This window comes from Phalangium opilio, unplaced genomic scaffold (genome assembly GCF_054372755.1).
Source record: "Phalangium opilio isolate 3A_F unplaced genomic scaffold, DU_Popi_V2 ptg000352l_1, whole genome shotgun sequence".
Lineage (NCBI taxonomy): Eukaryota > Metazoa > Arthropoda > Arachnida > Opiliones > Phalangiidae > Phalangium > Phalangium opilio.
In genome coordinates this window covers 6,939,756-6,954,549 of record NW_028324228.1, presented here as the reverse complement: position 1 = coordinate 6,954,549, position 14,794 = coordinate 6,939,756, and the positions used below count along the sequence as shown (strand labels likewise).

At 45.5% G+C, this 14,794-nt stretch overlaps 4 non-coding genes across 4 annotated transcripts; all 4 read right to left on the bottom strand.

The window, feature by feature from the left end:
• Window positions 1–60: 60 nt before the first annotated feature.
• TRNAN-GUU (transfer RNA asparagine (anticodon GUU)) lies at window positions 61–133 on the bottom strand. The gene has a single exon. It is a non-coding gene; the product is annotated as a tRNA-Asn (tRNA).
• Window positions 134–1,965: 1,832 nt separating this feature from the next.
• On the bottom strand, window positions 1,966–2,038 carry TRNAN-GUU (transfer RNA asparagine (anticodon GUU)). The gene has a single exon. It is a non-coding gene; the product is annotated as a tRNA-Asn (tRNA).
• A 2,712-nt stretch (window positions 2,039–4,750) lies between these two features.
• On the bottom strand, window positions 4,751–4,823 carry TRNAN-GUU (transfer RNA asparagine (anticodon GUU)). Its single transcript has one exon. It is a non-coding gene; the product is annotated as a tRNA-Asn (tRNA).
• Window positions 4,824–9,879: 5,056 nt separating this feature from the next.
• Window positions 9,880–9,952, bottom strand: TRNAN-GUU (transfer RNA asparagine (anticodon GUU)). The gene has a single exon. It is a non-coding gene; the product is annotated as a tRNA-Asn (tRNA).
• Window positions 9,953–14,794: the final 4,842 nt, after the last annotated feature.

Genomic DNA, 14,794 nt, shown 5'->3' with positions numbered 1-14,794 from the left:
GTTCGTCAGTTATTTTTAAAAAACTCTGAATTTTACGTTACATCTAAGACCTCACAACACCGCTCCCGGGTGGGCTCGAACCACCAACCTTTCGGTTAACAGCCGAACGCGCTAACCATTGCGCCACGGAAGCCCAAAGATTAAATGTTCGTCAGGTATTGTGGAAAAACTTTGACTTTTTACGTCACATCTGAGACTTCACAACACCGCTCCCGGATGGGCTCGAACCACAAACCTTTTGAATAACAGCTGAACGCTCTAACCATTGCGCCACGGAAGACCAAAAATTAAAGGTTCGTCAGTTATTTTTAAAAAACTCTGAATTTTACGTTACATCTAAGACCTCACAACACCGCTCCCGGATGGGCTCGAACCACCAACCTTTCGGTTAACAGCCGACGGCGTTAACCATTGTGCAACGGAAGCCCAAAGATTAAATGTTCGTCAGGTATTGTGGAAAAACTTTGACTTTTTACGTCACATCTGAGACTTCACAACACCGCTCCCGGATGGGCGCGAACCACAAACCTTTTGAATAACAACTGAACGCTCTAAACATTGCGCCAATGAAGCCCAAAAATTAAATGTTCGTCAGTTATTTTTAAAAAACTCTGAATTTTACGTTACATCTAAGACCTCACAACACCGCTCCCGGGTGGGCTCGAACCACCAACCTTTCGGTTAACAGCCGAACGCGCTAACCATTGCTTCACGGAAGCCCAAAGATTAAATGTTCGTCAGGTATTGTGGAAAAACTTTGACTTTTTACGTCACATCTGAGACTTCACAACACCGCTCTCGGATGGGCTCGAACCACAAACCTTTTGAATAACAGCTGAACGCTCTAAACATTGCGCCACGGAAGCCCAAAAATTAAATGTTCGTCAGTTATTTTTAAAAAACTCTGAATTTTACGTTACATCTAAGACCTCACAACACCGCTCCCGGGTGGGCTCGAACCACCAACCTTTCGGTTAACAGCCGAACGCGCTAACCATTGCTTCACGGAAGCCCAAAAATTAAATGTTCGTCAGGTATTGTGGAAAAACTTTAACTTTTTACGTCACATCTGAGACTTCACAACACCGCTCCCGGATGGGCTCGAACCACAAACCTTTTGAATAACAGCTGAACGCTCTAACCATTGCGCCACGGAAGACCAAAAATTAAATGTTCGTCAGTTATTTTTAAAAAACTCTGAATTTTACGTTACATCTAAGACCTCACAACACCGCTCCCGGATGGGCTCGAACCACCAACCTTTCGGTTAACAGCCGACGGCGTTAACCATTGTGCAACGGAAGCCCAAAGATTAAATGTTCGTCAGGTATTGTGGAAAAACGTTGACTTTTTACGTCACATCTGAGAATTCACAACACCGCTCCCGGATGGGCTCGAACCACAAACCTTTTGAATAACAGCTGAACGCTCTAAACATTGCGCCAATGAAGCCCAAAAATTAAATGTTCGTCAGTTATTTTTAAAAAACTCTGAGTTTTACGTTACATCTAAGACCTCACAACACCGCTCCCGGGTGGGCTCGAACCACCAACCTTTCGGTTGACAGCCGAACGCGCTAACCATTGCTTCAAGGAAGCCCAAAGATTAAATGTTCGTCAGGTATTGTGGAAAAACTTTGACTTTTTACGTCACATCTGAGACTTCACAACACCGCTCCCGGATGGGCTCGAACCACCAACCTTTCGGTTAACAGCCGACGGCGTTAACCATTGTGCAACGGAAGCCCAAAGATTAAATGTTCGTCAGGTATTGTGGAAAAACTTTGACTTTTTACGTCACATCTGAGACTTCACAACACCGCTCCCGGATGGGCTCGAACCACAAACCTTTTGAATAACAGCTGAACGCTCTAAACATTGCGCCACGGAAGCCCAAAAATTAAATGTTCGTCAGTTATTTTTAAAAAACTCTGAATTTTACGTTACATCTAAGACCTCACAACACCGCTCCCGGGTGGGCTCGAACCACCAACCTTTCGGTTAACAGCCGAACGCGCTAACCATTGCGCCACGGAAGCCCAAAAATTAAATGGTCGTCGGGTATTGTGGAAACACTTTGGCTTTTTACGTTACATGTGAGAGCTCACAACACCGCTCCCGGGTGGGCTCGAACCACCAACCTTTCGGTTAACAGCCGAACGCGCTAACCATTGCGCCACAGAAGCCCAAAGATTAAATGTTCGTCAGGTATTTTTAAAAAACTCTGAATTTTACGTTACATCTAAGACCTCACAACACCGCTCCCGGATGGGCTCGAACCACCAACCTTTCGGTTAACAGCCGACGGCGTTAACCATTGCGCAACGGAAGCCCAAAGATTAAATGTTCGTCAGGTATTGTGGAAAAACTTTGGATTTTTACGTTACATGTGAGATCTCACAACACCGCTCCTGGGTGGGCTCGAACCACCAACCTTTCGGTTAACAGCCGAACGCGTTAACCATTGCGCCACGGAAGCCCAAAGAATAAATGTTCGTCAGTTATTGTGGAAAAACTTTGACTTTTTACGTCACATCTGAGACTTCACAACACCGCTCCCGGATGGGCTCGAACCACAAACCTTTTGAATAACAGCTGAACGCTCTAACCATTGCGCCACGGAAGACCAAAAATTTAATGTTCGTCAGTTATTTTTAAAAAACTCTGAATTTTACGTTACATCTAAGACCTCACAACACCGCTCCCGGGTGGGCTCGAACCACCAACCTTTCGGTTAACAGCCGAACGCGCTAACCATTGCTTCACGGAAGCCCAAAAATTAAATGTTCGTCAGGTATTGTGGAAAAACTTTAACTTTTTACGTCACATCTGAGACTTCACAACACCGCTCCCGGATGGGCTCGAACCACAAACCTTTTGAATAACAGCTGAACGCTCTAAACATTGCGCCACGGAAGCCCAAAAATTAAATGTTCGTCAGTTATTTTTAAAAAACTCTGAATTTTACGTTACATCTAAGACCTCACAACACCGCTCCCGGATGGGTTCGAACCACCAACCTTTCGGTTAACAGCCGACGGCGTTAACCATTGTGCAACGGAAGCCCAAAGATTAAATGTTCGTCAGGTATTGTGGAAAAACTTAGACTTTTTACGTCACATCTTAGACTTCACAACACCGCTCCCGGATGGGCTCGAACCACAAACCTTTTGAATAACAGCTGAACGCTCTAACCATTGCGCCACGGAAGACCAAAAATTAAATGTTCGTCAGTTATTTTTAAAAAACTCTGAATTTTACGTTACATCTAAGACCTCACAACAACGCTCCCGGATGGGCTCGAACCACCAACCTTTCGGTTAACAGCCGACGGCGTTAACCATTGTGCAAGGGAAGCCCAAAGATTAAATGTTCGTCAGGTATTGTGGAAAAACTTTGACTTTTTACGCCACATCTGAGACTTCACAACACCGCTCCCAGATGGGCTCGAACCACAAACCTTTTGAATAACAGCTGAACGCTCTAACCATTGCGCCACGGAAGACCAAAAATTAAATGTTCGTCAGTTATTTTTAAAAAACTCTGAATTTTACGTTACATCTAAGACCTCACAACACAGCTCCCGGATGGGCTCGAACCACCAACCTTTCGGTTAACAGCCGACGGCGTTAACCATTGCGCAACGGAAGCCCAAAGATTAAATGTTCGTCAGGTATTGTGGAAAAACTTTGGATTTTTACGTTACATGTGAGATCTCACAACACCGCTCCTGGGTGGGCTCGAACCACCAACCTTTCGGTTAACAGCCGAACGCGCTAACCATTGCGCCACGGAAGCCCAAAGATTAAATGTTCGTCAGGTATTGTGGAAAAACTTTGACTTTTTACGTCACATCTGAGACTTCACAACACCGCTCCCGGATGGGCTCGAACCACAAACCTTTTGAATAACAGCTGAACGCTCTAAACATTGCGCCACGGAAGCCCAAAATTTAAATGTTCGTCAGTTATTTTTAAAAAACTCTGAATTTTACGTTACATCTAAGACCTCACAACACCGCTCCCGGATGGGCTCGAACCACCAACCTTTCGGTTAACAGCCGACGGCGTTAACCATTGCGCAACGGAAGCCCAAAGATTAAATGTTCGTCAGGTATTGTGGAAAAACTTTGGATTTTTACGTTACATGTGAGATCTCACAACACCGCTCCTGGGTGGGCTCGAACCACCAACCTTTCGGTTAACAGCCGAACGCGCTAACCATTGCGCCACGGAAGCCCAAAGATTAAATGTTCGTCAGGTATTGTGGAAAAACTTTGACTTTTTACGTCACATATGAGACTTCACAACACCGCTCCCGGATGGGCTCGAACCACAAACCTTTTGAATAACAGCTGAACGCTCTAACCATTGCGCCACGGAAGACCAAAAATTAAATGTTCGTCAGTTATTTTTAAAAAACTCTGAATTTTACGTTACATCTAAGACCTCACAACACCGCTCCCGGATGGGCTCGAACCACCAACCTTTCGGTTAACAGCCGACGGCGTTAACCATTGTGCAACGGAAGCCCAAAGATTAAATGTTCGTCAGGTATTGTGGAAAAACTTTGACTTTTTACGTCACATCTGAGACTTCACAACACCGCTCCCGGATGGGCTCGAACCACAAACCTTTTGAATAACAGCTGAACGCTCTAAACATTGCGCCAATGAAGCCCAAAAATTAAATGTTCGTCAGTTATTTTTAAAAAACTCTGAATTTTACGTTACATCTAAGACCTCACAACACCGCTCCCGGGTGGGCTCGAACCACCAACCTTTCGGTTAACAGCCGAACGCGCTAACCATTGCGCCACGGAAGCCCAAAGATTAAATGTTCGTCAGGTATTGTGGAAAAACTTTGACTTTTTACGTCACATCTGAGACTTCACAACACCGCTCCCGGATGGGCTCGAACCACAAACCTTTTGAATAACAGCTGAACGCTCTAAACATTGCGCCACGGAAGCCCAAAAATTAAATGTTCGTCAGTTATTTTTAAAAAACTCTGAATTTTACGTTACATCTAAGACCTCACAACACCACTCCCGGGTGGGCTCGAACCACCAACCTTTCGGTTAACAGCCGAACGCGCTAACCATTGCGCCACGGAAGCCCAAAGATTAAATGTTCGTCAGGTATTGTGGAAAAACTTTGACTTTTTACGTCACATCTGAGACTTCACAACACCGCTCCCGGATGGGCTCGAACCACAAACCTTTTGAATAACAGCTGAACGCTCTAACCATTGCGCCACGGAAGACCAAAAATTAAAGGTTCGTCAGTTATTTTTAAAAAACTCTGAATTTTACGTTACATCTAAGACCTCACAACACCGCTCCCGGATGGGCTCGAACCACCAACCTTTCGGTTAACAGCCGACGGCGTTAACCATTGTGCAACGGAAGCCCAAAGATTAAATGTTCGTCAGGTATTGTGGAAAAACTTTGACTTTTTACGTCACATCTGAGACTTCACAACACCGCTCCCGGATGGGCGCGAACCACAAACCTTTTGAATAACAACTGAACGCTCTAAACATTGCGCCAATGAAGCCCAAAAATTAAATGTTCGTCAGTTATTTTTAAAAAACTCTGAATGTTACGTTACATCTAAGACCTCACAACACCGCTCCCGGGTGGGCTCGAACCACCAACCTTTCGGTTAACAGCCGAACGCGCTAACCATTGCTTCACGGAAGCCCAAAGATTAAATGTTCGTCAGGTATTGTGGAAAAACTTTGACTTTTTACGTCACATCTGAGACTTCACAACACCGCTCTCGGATGGGCTCGAACCACAAACCTTTTGAATAACAGCTGAACGCTCTAAACATTGCGCCACGGAAGCCCAAAAATTAAATGTTCGTCAGTTATTTTTAAAAAACTCTGAATTTTACGTTACATCTAAGACCTCACAACACCGCTCCCGGGTGGGCTCGAACCACCAACCTTTCGGTTAACAGCCGAACGCGCTAACCATTGCTTCACGGAAGCCCAAAAATTAAATGTTCGTCAGGTATTGTGGAAAAACTTTAACTTTTTACGTCACATCTGAGACTTCACAACACCGCTCCCGGATGGGCTCGAACCACAAACCTTTTGAATAACAGCTGAACGCTCTAACCATTGCGCCACGGAAGACCAAAAATTAAATGTTCGTCAGTTATTTTTAAAAAACTCTGAATTTTACGTTACATCTAAGACCTCACAACACCGCTCCCGGATGGGCTCGAACCACCAACCTTTCGGTTAACAGCCGACGGCGTTAACCATTGTGCAACGGAAGCCCAAAGATTAAATGTTCGTCAGGTATTGTGGAAAAACGTTGACTTTTTACGTCACATCTGAGAATTCACAACACCGCTCCCGGATGGGCTCGAACCACAAACCTTTTGAATAACAGCTGAACGCTCTAAACATTGCGCCAATGAAGCCCAAAAATTAAATGTTCGTCAGTTATTTTTAAAAAACTCTGAGTTTTACGTTACATCTAAGACCTCACAACACCGCTCCCGGGTGGGCTCGAACCACCAACCTTTCGGTTGACAGCCGAACGCGCTAACCATTGCTTCAAGGAAGCCCAAAGATTAAATGTTCGTCAGGTATTGTGGAAAAACTTTGACTTTTTACGTCACATCTGAGACTTCACAACACCGCTCCCGGATGGGCTCGAACCACCAACCTTTCGGTTAACAGCCGACGGCGTTAACCATTGTGCAAGGGAAGCCCAAAGATTAAATGTTCGTCAGGTATTGTGGAAAAACTTTGACTTTTTACGCCACATCTGAGACTTCACAACACCGCTCCCAGATGGGCTCGAACCATAAACCTTTTGAATAACAGCTGAACGCTCTAACCATTGCGCCACGGAAGACCAAAAATTAAATGTTCGTCAGTTATTTTTAAAAAACTCTGAATTTTACGTTACATCTAAGACCTCACAACACAGCTCCCGGATGGGCTCGAACCACCAACCTTTCGGTTAACAGCCGACGGCGTTAACCATTGCGCAACGGAAGCCCAAAGATTAAATGATCGTCAGGTATTGTGGAAAAACTTTGGATTTTTACGTTACATGTGAGATTTGACAACACCGCTCCCGGGTGGGCTCGAACCACCAACCTTTCGGTTAACAGCCGGACGCGCTAACCATTGCTTCACGGAAGCCCAAATATTAAATGTTCGTCAGGTATTGTGGAAAAACTTTGACTTTTTACGTCACATCTGAGACCTCACAACACCGCTCACGGATGGGCTCGAACCACAAACCTTTTGAATAACAGCTGAACGCTCTAAACATTGCGCCACGGAAGCCCAAAAATTAAATGTTCGTCAGTTATTTTTAAAACACTCTGAATTTTACGTTACATCTAAGACCTCACAACACAGCTCCCGGATGGGCTCGAACCACCAACCTTTCGGTTAACAGCCGACGGCGTTAACCATTGCGCAACGGAAGCCCAAAGATTAAATGATCGTCAGGTATTGTGGAAAAACTTTGATTTTTACGTTACATGTGAGATTTCACAACACCGCTCCCGGGTGGGCTCGAACCACCAACCTTTCGGTTAACAGCCGGACGCGCTAACCATTGCTTCACGGAAGCCTAAATATTAAATGTTCGTCAGGTATTGTGGAAAAACTTTGACTTTTTACGTCACATCTGAGACCTCACAACACCGCTCGCGGATGGGCTCGAACCACAAACCTTTTGAATAACAGCTGAACGCTCTAACCATTGCGCCACGGAAGACCAAAAATTAAATGTTCGTCAGTTATTTTTAAAAAACTCTGAATTTTACGTTACATCTAAGACCTCACAACACCGCTCCCGGGTGGGCTCGAACCACCAACCTTTCGGTTAACAGCCGAACGCGCTAACCATTGCTTCACGGAAGCCCAATAATTAAATGTTCGTCAGGTATTGTAGAAAAACTTTGACTTTTTACGTCACATCTGAGACCTCACAACACCGCTCACGGATGGGCTCGAACCACCAACCTTTCGGTTAACAGCCGACGGCGTTAACCATTGTGCAAGGGAAGCCCAAAGATTAAATGTTCGTCAGGTATTGTGGAAAAACTTTGACTTTTTACGTCACATCTGAGACTTCACAACACCGCTCCCAGATGGGCTCGAACCACAAACCTTTTGAATAACAGCTGAACGCTCTAACCATTGCGCCACGGAAGCCCAAAAATTAAATGTTCGTCAGTTATTTTTAAAACACTCTGAATTTTACGTTACATCTAAGACCTCACAACACAGCTCCCGGATGGGCTCGAACCACCAACCTTTCGGTTAACAGCCGACGGCGTTAACCATTGCGCAACGGAAGCCCAAAGATTAAATGATCGTCAGGTATTGTGGAAAAACTTTGGATTTTTACGTTACATGTGAGATTTGACAACACCGCTCCCGGGTGGGCTCGAACCACCAACCTTTCGGTTAACAGCCGGACGCGCTAACCATTGCTTCACGGAAGCCCAAATATTAAATGTTCGTCAGGTATTGTGGAAAAACTTTGACTTTTTACGTCACATCTGAGACCTCACAACACCGCTCACGGATGGGCTCGAACCACAAACCTTTTGAATAACAGCTGAACGCTCTAACCATTGCGCCACGGAAGACCAAAAATTAAATGTTCGTCAGTTATTTTTAAAAAACTCTGAATTTTACGTTACATCTAAGACCTCACAACACCGCTCCCGGATGGGCTCGAACCACCAACCTTTCGGTTAACAGCCGACGGCGTTAACCATTGTGCAACGGAAGCCCAAAGATTAAATGTTCGTCAGGTATTGTGGAAAAACTTTGACATTTACGTCACATCTGAGACTTCACAACACCGCTCCCGGATTGGCTCGAACCACAAACCTTTTGAATAACAGCTGAACGCTCTAAACATTGCGCCACGGAAGCCCAAAAATTAAATGTTCGTCAGTTATTTTTAAAACACTCTGAATTTTACGTTACATCTAAGACCTCACAACACAGCTCCCGGATGGGCTCGAACCACCAACCTTTCGGTTAACAGCCGACGGCGTTAACCATTGCGCAACGGAAGCCCAAAGATTAAATGATCGTCAGGTATTGTGGAAAAACTTTGGATTTTTACGTTACATGTGAGATTTGACAACACCGCTCCCGGGTGGGCTCGAACCACCAACCTTTCGGTTAACAGCCGGACGCGCTAACCATTGCTTCACGGAAGCCCAAATATTAAATGTTCGTCAGGTATTGTGGAAAAACTTTGACTTTTTACGTCACATCTGAGACCTCACAACACCGCTCACGGATGGGCTCGAACCACAAACCTTTTGAATAACAGCTGAACGCTCTAACCATTGCGCCACGGAAGACCAAAAATTAAATGTTCGTCAGTTATTTTTAAAAAACTCTGAATTTTACGTTACATCTAAGACCTCACAACACCGCTCCCGGATGGGCTCGAACCACCAACCTTTCGGTTAACAGCCGACGGCGTTAACCATTGTGCAACGGAAGCCCAAAGATTAAATGTTCGTCAGGTATTGTGGAAAAACTTTGACTTTTTACGTCACATCTGAGACTTCACAACACCGCTCCCAGATGGGCTCGAACCACAAACCTTTTGAATAACAGCTGAACGCTCTAACCATTGCGCCACGGAAGCCCAAAAATTAAATGTTCGTCAGTTATTTTTAAAACACTCTGAATTTTACGTTACATCTAAGACCTCACAACACAGCTCCCGGATGGGCTCGAACCACCAACCTTTCGGTTAACAGCCGACGGCGTTAACCATTGCGCAACGGAAGCCCAAAGATTAAATGATCGTCAGGTATTGTGGAAAAACTTTGGATTTTTACGTTACATGTGAGATTTCACAACACCGCTCCCGGGTGGGCTCGAACCACCAACCTTTCGGTTAACAGCCGAACGCGCTAACCATTGCGCCACGGAAGCCCAAAAATTAAATGGTCGTCGGGTATTGTGGAAACACTTTGGCTTTTTACGTTACATGTGAGAGCTCACAACACCGCTCCCGGGTGGGCTCGAACCACCAACCTTTCGGTTAACAGCCGAACGCGCTAACCATTGCGCCACAGAAGCCCAAAGATTAAATGTTCGTCAGGTATTTTTAAAAAACTCTGAATTTTACGTTACATCTAAGACCTCACAACACCGCTCCCGGATGGGCTTGAACCACCAACCTTTCGGTTAACAGCCGACGGCGTTAACCATTGCGCAACGGAAGCCCAAAGATTAAATGTCGGTCAGGTATTGTGGGAAAACTTTGGATTTTTACGTTACATGTGAGATCTCACAACACCGCTCCCGGGTGGGCTCGAACCACCAACCTTTCGGTTAACAGCCGAACGCGCTAACCATTGCGCCACAGAAGCCCAAAGATTTAATGTTCGTCAGGTATTGTGGAAAAACTTTGACTTTTTACGTCACATCTGAGACTTCACAACACCGCTCCCGGATGGGCTCGAACCACAAACCTTTTGAATAACAGCTGAACGCTCTAACCATTGCGCCACGGAAGACCAAAAATTAAATGTTCGTCAGTTATTTTTAAAAAACTCTGAATTTTACGTTACATCTAAGACCTCACAACACCGCTCCCGGATGGGTTCGAACCACCAACCTTTCGGTTAACAGCCGACGGCGTTAACCATTGTGCAACGGAAGCCCAAAGATTAAATGTTCGTCAGGTATTGTGGAAAAACTTAGACTTTTTACGTCACATCTGAGACTTCAAAACACCGCTCCCGGATGGGCTCGAACCACAAACCTTTTGAATAACAGCTGAACGCTCTAACCATTGCGCCACGGAAGCCCAAAAATTAAATGTTCGACAGTTATTTTTAAAAAACTCTGAATTTTACGTTACATCTAAGACCTCACAACACCGCTCCCGGATGGGCTCGAACCACCAACCTTTCGGTTAACAGCCGAACGCGCTAACCATTGCGCCACGGAAGCCCAAAAATTAAATGTTCGTCAGGTATTGTGGAAAAACTTTGGATTTTTACGTTACATGTGAGATCTCACAACACCGCTCCCGGGTGGGCTCGAACCACCAACCTTTCGGTTAACAGCCGAACGCGCTAACCAGTGCGCCACGGAAGCCCAAAAATTAAATGGTCGTCGGGTATTGTGGAAACACTTTGGCTTTTTACGTTACATGTGAGAGCTCACAACACCGCTCCCGGGTGGGCTCGAACCACCAACCTTTCGGTTAACAGCCGAACGCGCTAACCATTGCGCCACAGAAGCCCAAAGATTAAATGTTCGTCAGGTATTTTTAAAAAACTCTGAATTTTACGTTACATCTAAGACCTCACAACACCGCTCCCGGATGGGCTCGAACCACCAACCTTTCGGTTAACAGCCGACGGCGTTAACCATTGCGCAACGGAAGCCCAAAGATTAAATGTTCGTCAGGTATTGTGGAAAAACTTTGGATTTTTACGTTACATGTGAGATCTCACAACACCGCTCCTGGGTGGGCTCGAACCACCAACCTTTCGGTTAACAGCCGAACGCGCTAACCATTGCGCCACAGAAGCCCAAAGATTAAATGTTCGTCAGGTATTGTGGAAAAACTTTGACTTTTTACGTCACATCTGAGACTTCACAACACCGCTCCCGGATGGGCTCGAACCACAAACCTTTTGAATAACAGCTGAACGCTCTAACCATTGCGCCACGGAAGACCAAAAATTAAATGTTCGTCAGTTATTTTTAAAAAACTCTGAATTTTACGTTACATCTAAGACCTCACAACACCGCTCCCGGATGGGTTCGAACCACCAACCTTTCGGTTAACAGCCGACGGCGTTAACCATTGTGCAACGGAAGCCCAAAGATTAAATGTTCGTCAGGTATTGTGGAAAAACTTAGACTTTTTACGTCACATCTGAGACTTCACAACACCGCTCCCAGATGGGCTCGAACCACAAACCTTTTGAATAACAGCTGAACGCTCTAACCATTGCGCCACGGAAGCCCAAAAATTAAATGTTCGTCAGTTATTTTTAAAACACTCTGAATTTTACGTTACATCTAAGACCTCACAACACAGCTCCCGGATGGGCTCGAACCACCAACCTTTCGGTTAACAGCCGACGGCGTTAACCATTGCGCAACGGAAGCCCAAAGATTAAATGATCGTCAGGTATTGTGGAAAAACTTTGGATTTTTACGTTACATGTGAGATTTGACAACACCGCTCCCGGGTGGGCTCGAACCACCAACCTTTCGGTTAACAGCCGGACGCGCTAACCATTGCTTCACGGAAGCCCAAATATTAAATGTTCGTCAGGTATTGTGGAAAAACTTTGACTTTTTACGTCACATCTGAGACCTCACAACACCGCTCACGGATGGGCTCGAACCACAAACCTTTTGAATAACAGCTGAACGCTCTAACCATTGCGCCACGGAAGCCCAAAAATTAAATGTTCGTCAGTTATTTTTAAAAAACTCTGAATTTTACGTTACATCTAAGACCTCACAACACCGCTCCCGGATGGGCTCGAACCACCAACCTTTCGGTTAACAGCCGAACGCGCTAACCATTGCGCCACGGAAGCCCAAAAATTAAATGTTCGTCAGGTATTGTGGAAAAACTTTGGATTTTTACGTTACATGTGAGATCTCACAACACCGCTCCCGGGTGGGCTCGAACCACCAACCTTTCGGTTAACAGCTGAACGCGCTAACCATTGCGCCACGGAAGCCCAAAAATTAAATGGTCGTCGGGTATTGTGAAAACACTTTGGCTTTTTACGTTACATGTGAGAGCTCACAACACCGCTCCCGGGTGGGCTCGAACCACCAACCTTTCGGTTAACAGCCGAACGCGCTAACCATTGCGCCACAGAAGCCCAAAGATTAAATGTTCGTCAGGTATTTTTAAAAAACTCTGAATTTTACGTTACATCTAAGACCTCACAACACCGCTCCCGGATGGGCTCGAACCACCAACCTTTCGGTTAACAGCCGACGGCGTTAACCATTGCGCAACGGAAGCCCAAAGATTAAATGTTCGTCAGGTATTGTGGAAAAACTTTGGATTTTTATGTTACATGTGAGATCTCACAACACCGCTCCTGGGTGGGCTCGAACCACCAACCTTTCGGTTAACAGCCGAACGCGTTAACCATTGCGCCACGGAAGCCCAAAGAATAAATGTTCGTCAGTTATTGTGGAAAAACTTTCACTTTTTACGTCACATCTGAGACTTCACAACACCGCTCCCGGATGGGCTCGAACCACAAACCTTTTGAATAACAGCTGAACGCTCTAACCATTGCGCCACGGAAGACCAAAAATTTAATGTTCGTCAGTTATTTTTAAAAATCTCTGAATTTTACGTTACATCTAAGACCTCACAACACCGCTCCCGGATGGGCTCGAACCACCAACCTTTCGGCTAACAGCCGACGGCGTTAACCATTGTGCAAGGGAAGCCCAAAGATTAAATGTTCGTCAGGTATTGTGGAAAAACTTTGACTTTTTACGTCACATCTGAGACTTCACAACACCGCTCCCAGATGGGCTCGAACCACAAACCTTTTGAATAACAGCTGAACGCTCTAACCATTGCGCCACGGAAGCCCAAAAATTAAATGTTCGTCAGTTATTTTTAAAACACTCTGAATTTTACGTTACATCTAAGACCTCACAACACAGCTCCCGGATGGGCTCGAACCACCAACCTTTCGGTTAACAGCCGACGGCGTTAACCATTGCGCAACGGAAGCCCAAAGATTAAATGATCGTCAGGTATTGTGGAAAAACTTTGGATTTTTACGTTACATGTGAGATTTGACAACACCGCTCCCGGGTGGGCTCGAACCACCAACCTTTCGGTTAACAGCCGGACGCGCTAACCATTGCTTCACGGAAGCCCAAATATTAAATGTTCGTCAGGTATTGTGGAAAAACTTTGACTTTTTACGTCACATCTGAGACCTCACAACACCGCTCACGGATGGGCTCGAACCACAAACCTTTTGAATAACAGCTGAACGCTCTAACCATTGCGCCACGGAAGCCCAAAAATTAAATGTTCGTCAGTTATTTTTAAAAAACTCTGAATTTTACGTTACATCTAAGACCTCACAACACCGCTCCCGGATGGGCTCGAACCACCAACCTTTCGGTTAACAGCCGAACGCGCTAACCATTGCGCCACGGAAGCCCAAAAATTAAATGTTCGTCAGGTATTGTGGAAAAACTTTGGATTTTTACGTTACATGTGAGATCTCACAACACCGCTCCCGGGTGGGCTCGAACCACCAACCTTTCGGTTAACAGCTGAACGCGCTAACCATTGCGCCACGGAAGCCCAAAAATTAAATGGTCGTCGGGTATTGTGAAAACACTTTGGCTTTTTACGTTACATGTGAGAGCTCACAACACCGCTCCCGGGTGGGCTCGAACCACCAACCTTTCGGTTAACAGCCGAACGCGCTAACCATTGCGCCACAGAAGCCCAAAGATTAAATGTTCGTCAGGTATTTTTAAAAAACTCTGAATTTTACGTTACATCTAAGACCTCACAACACCGCTCCCGGATGGGCTCGAACCACCAACCTTTCGGTTAACAGCCGACGGCGTTAACCATTGCGCAACGGAAGCCCAAAGATTAAATGTTCGTCAGGTATTGTGGAAAAACTTTGGATTTTTACGTTACATGTGAGATCTCACAACACCGCTCCTGGGTGGGCTCGAACCACCAACCTTTCGGTTAACAGCCGAACGCGCTAACCATTGCGCCACGGAAGCCCA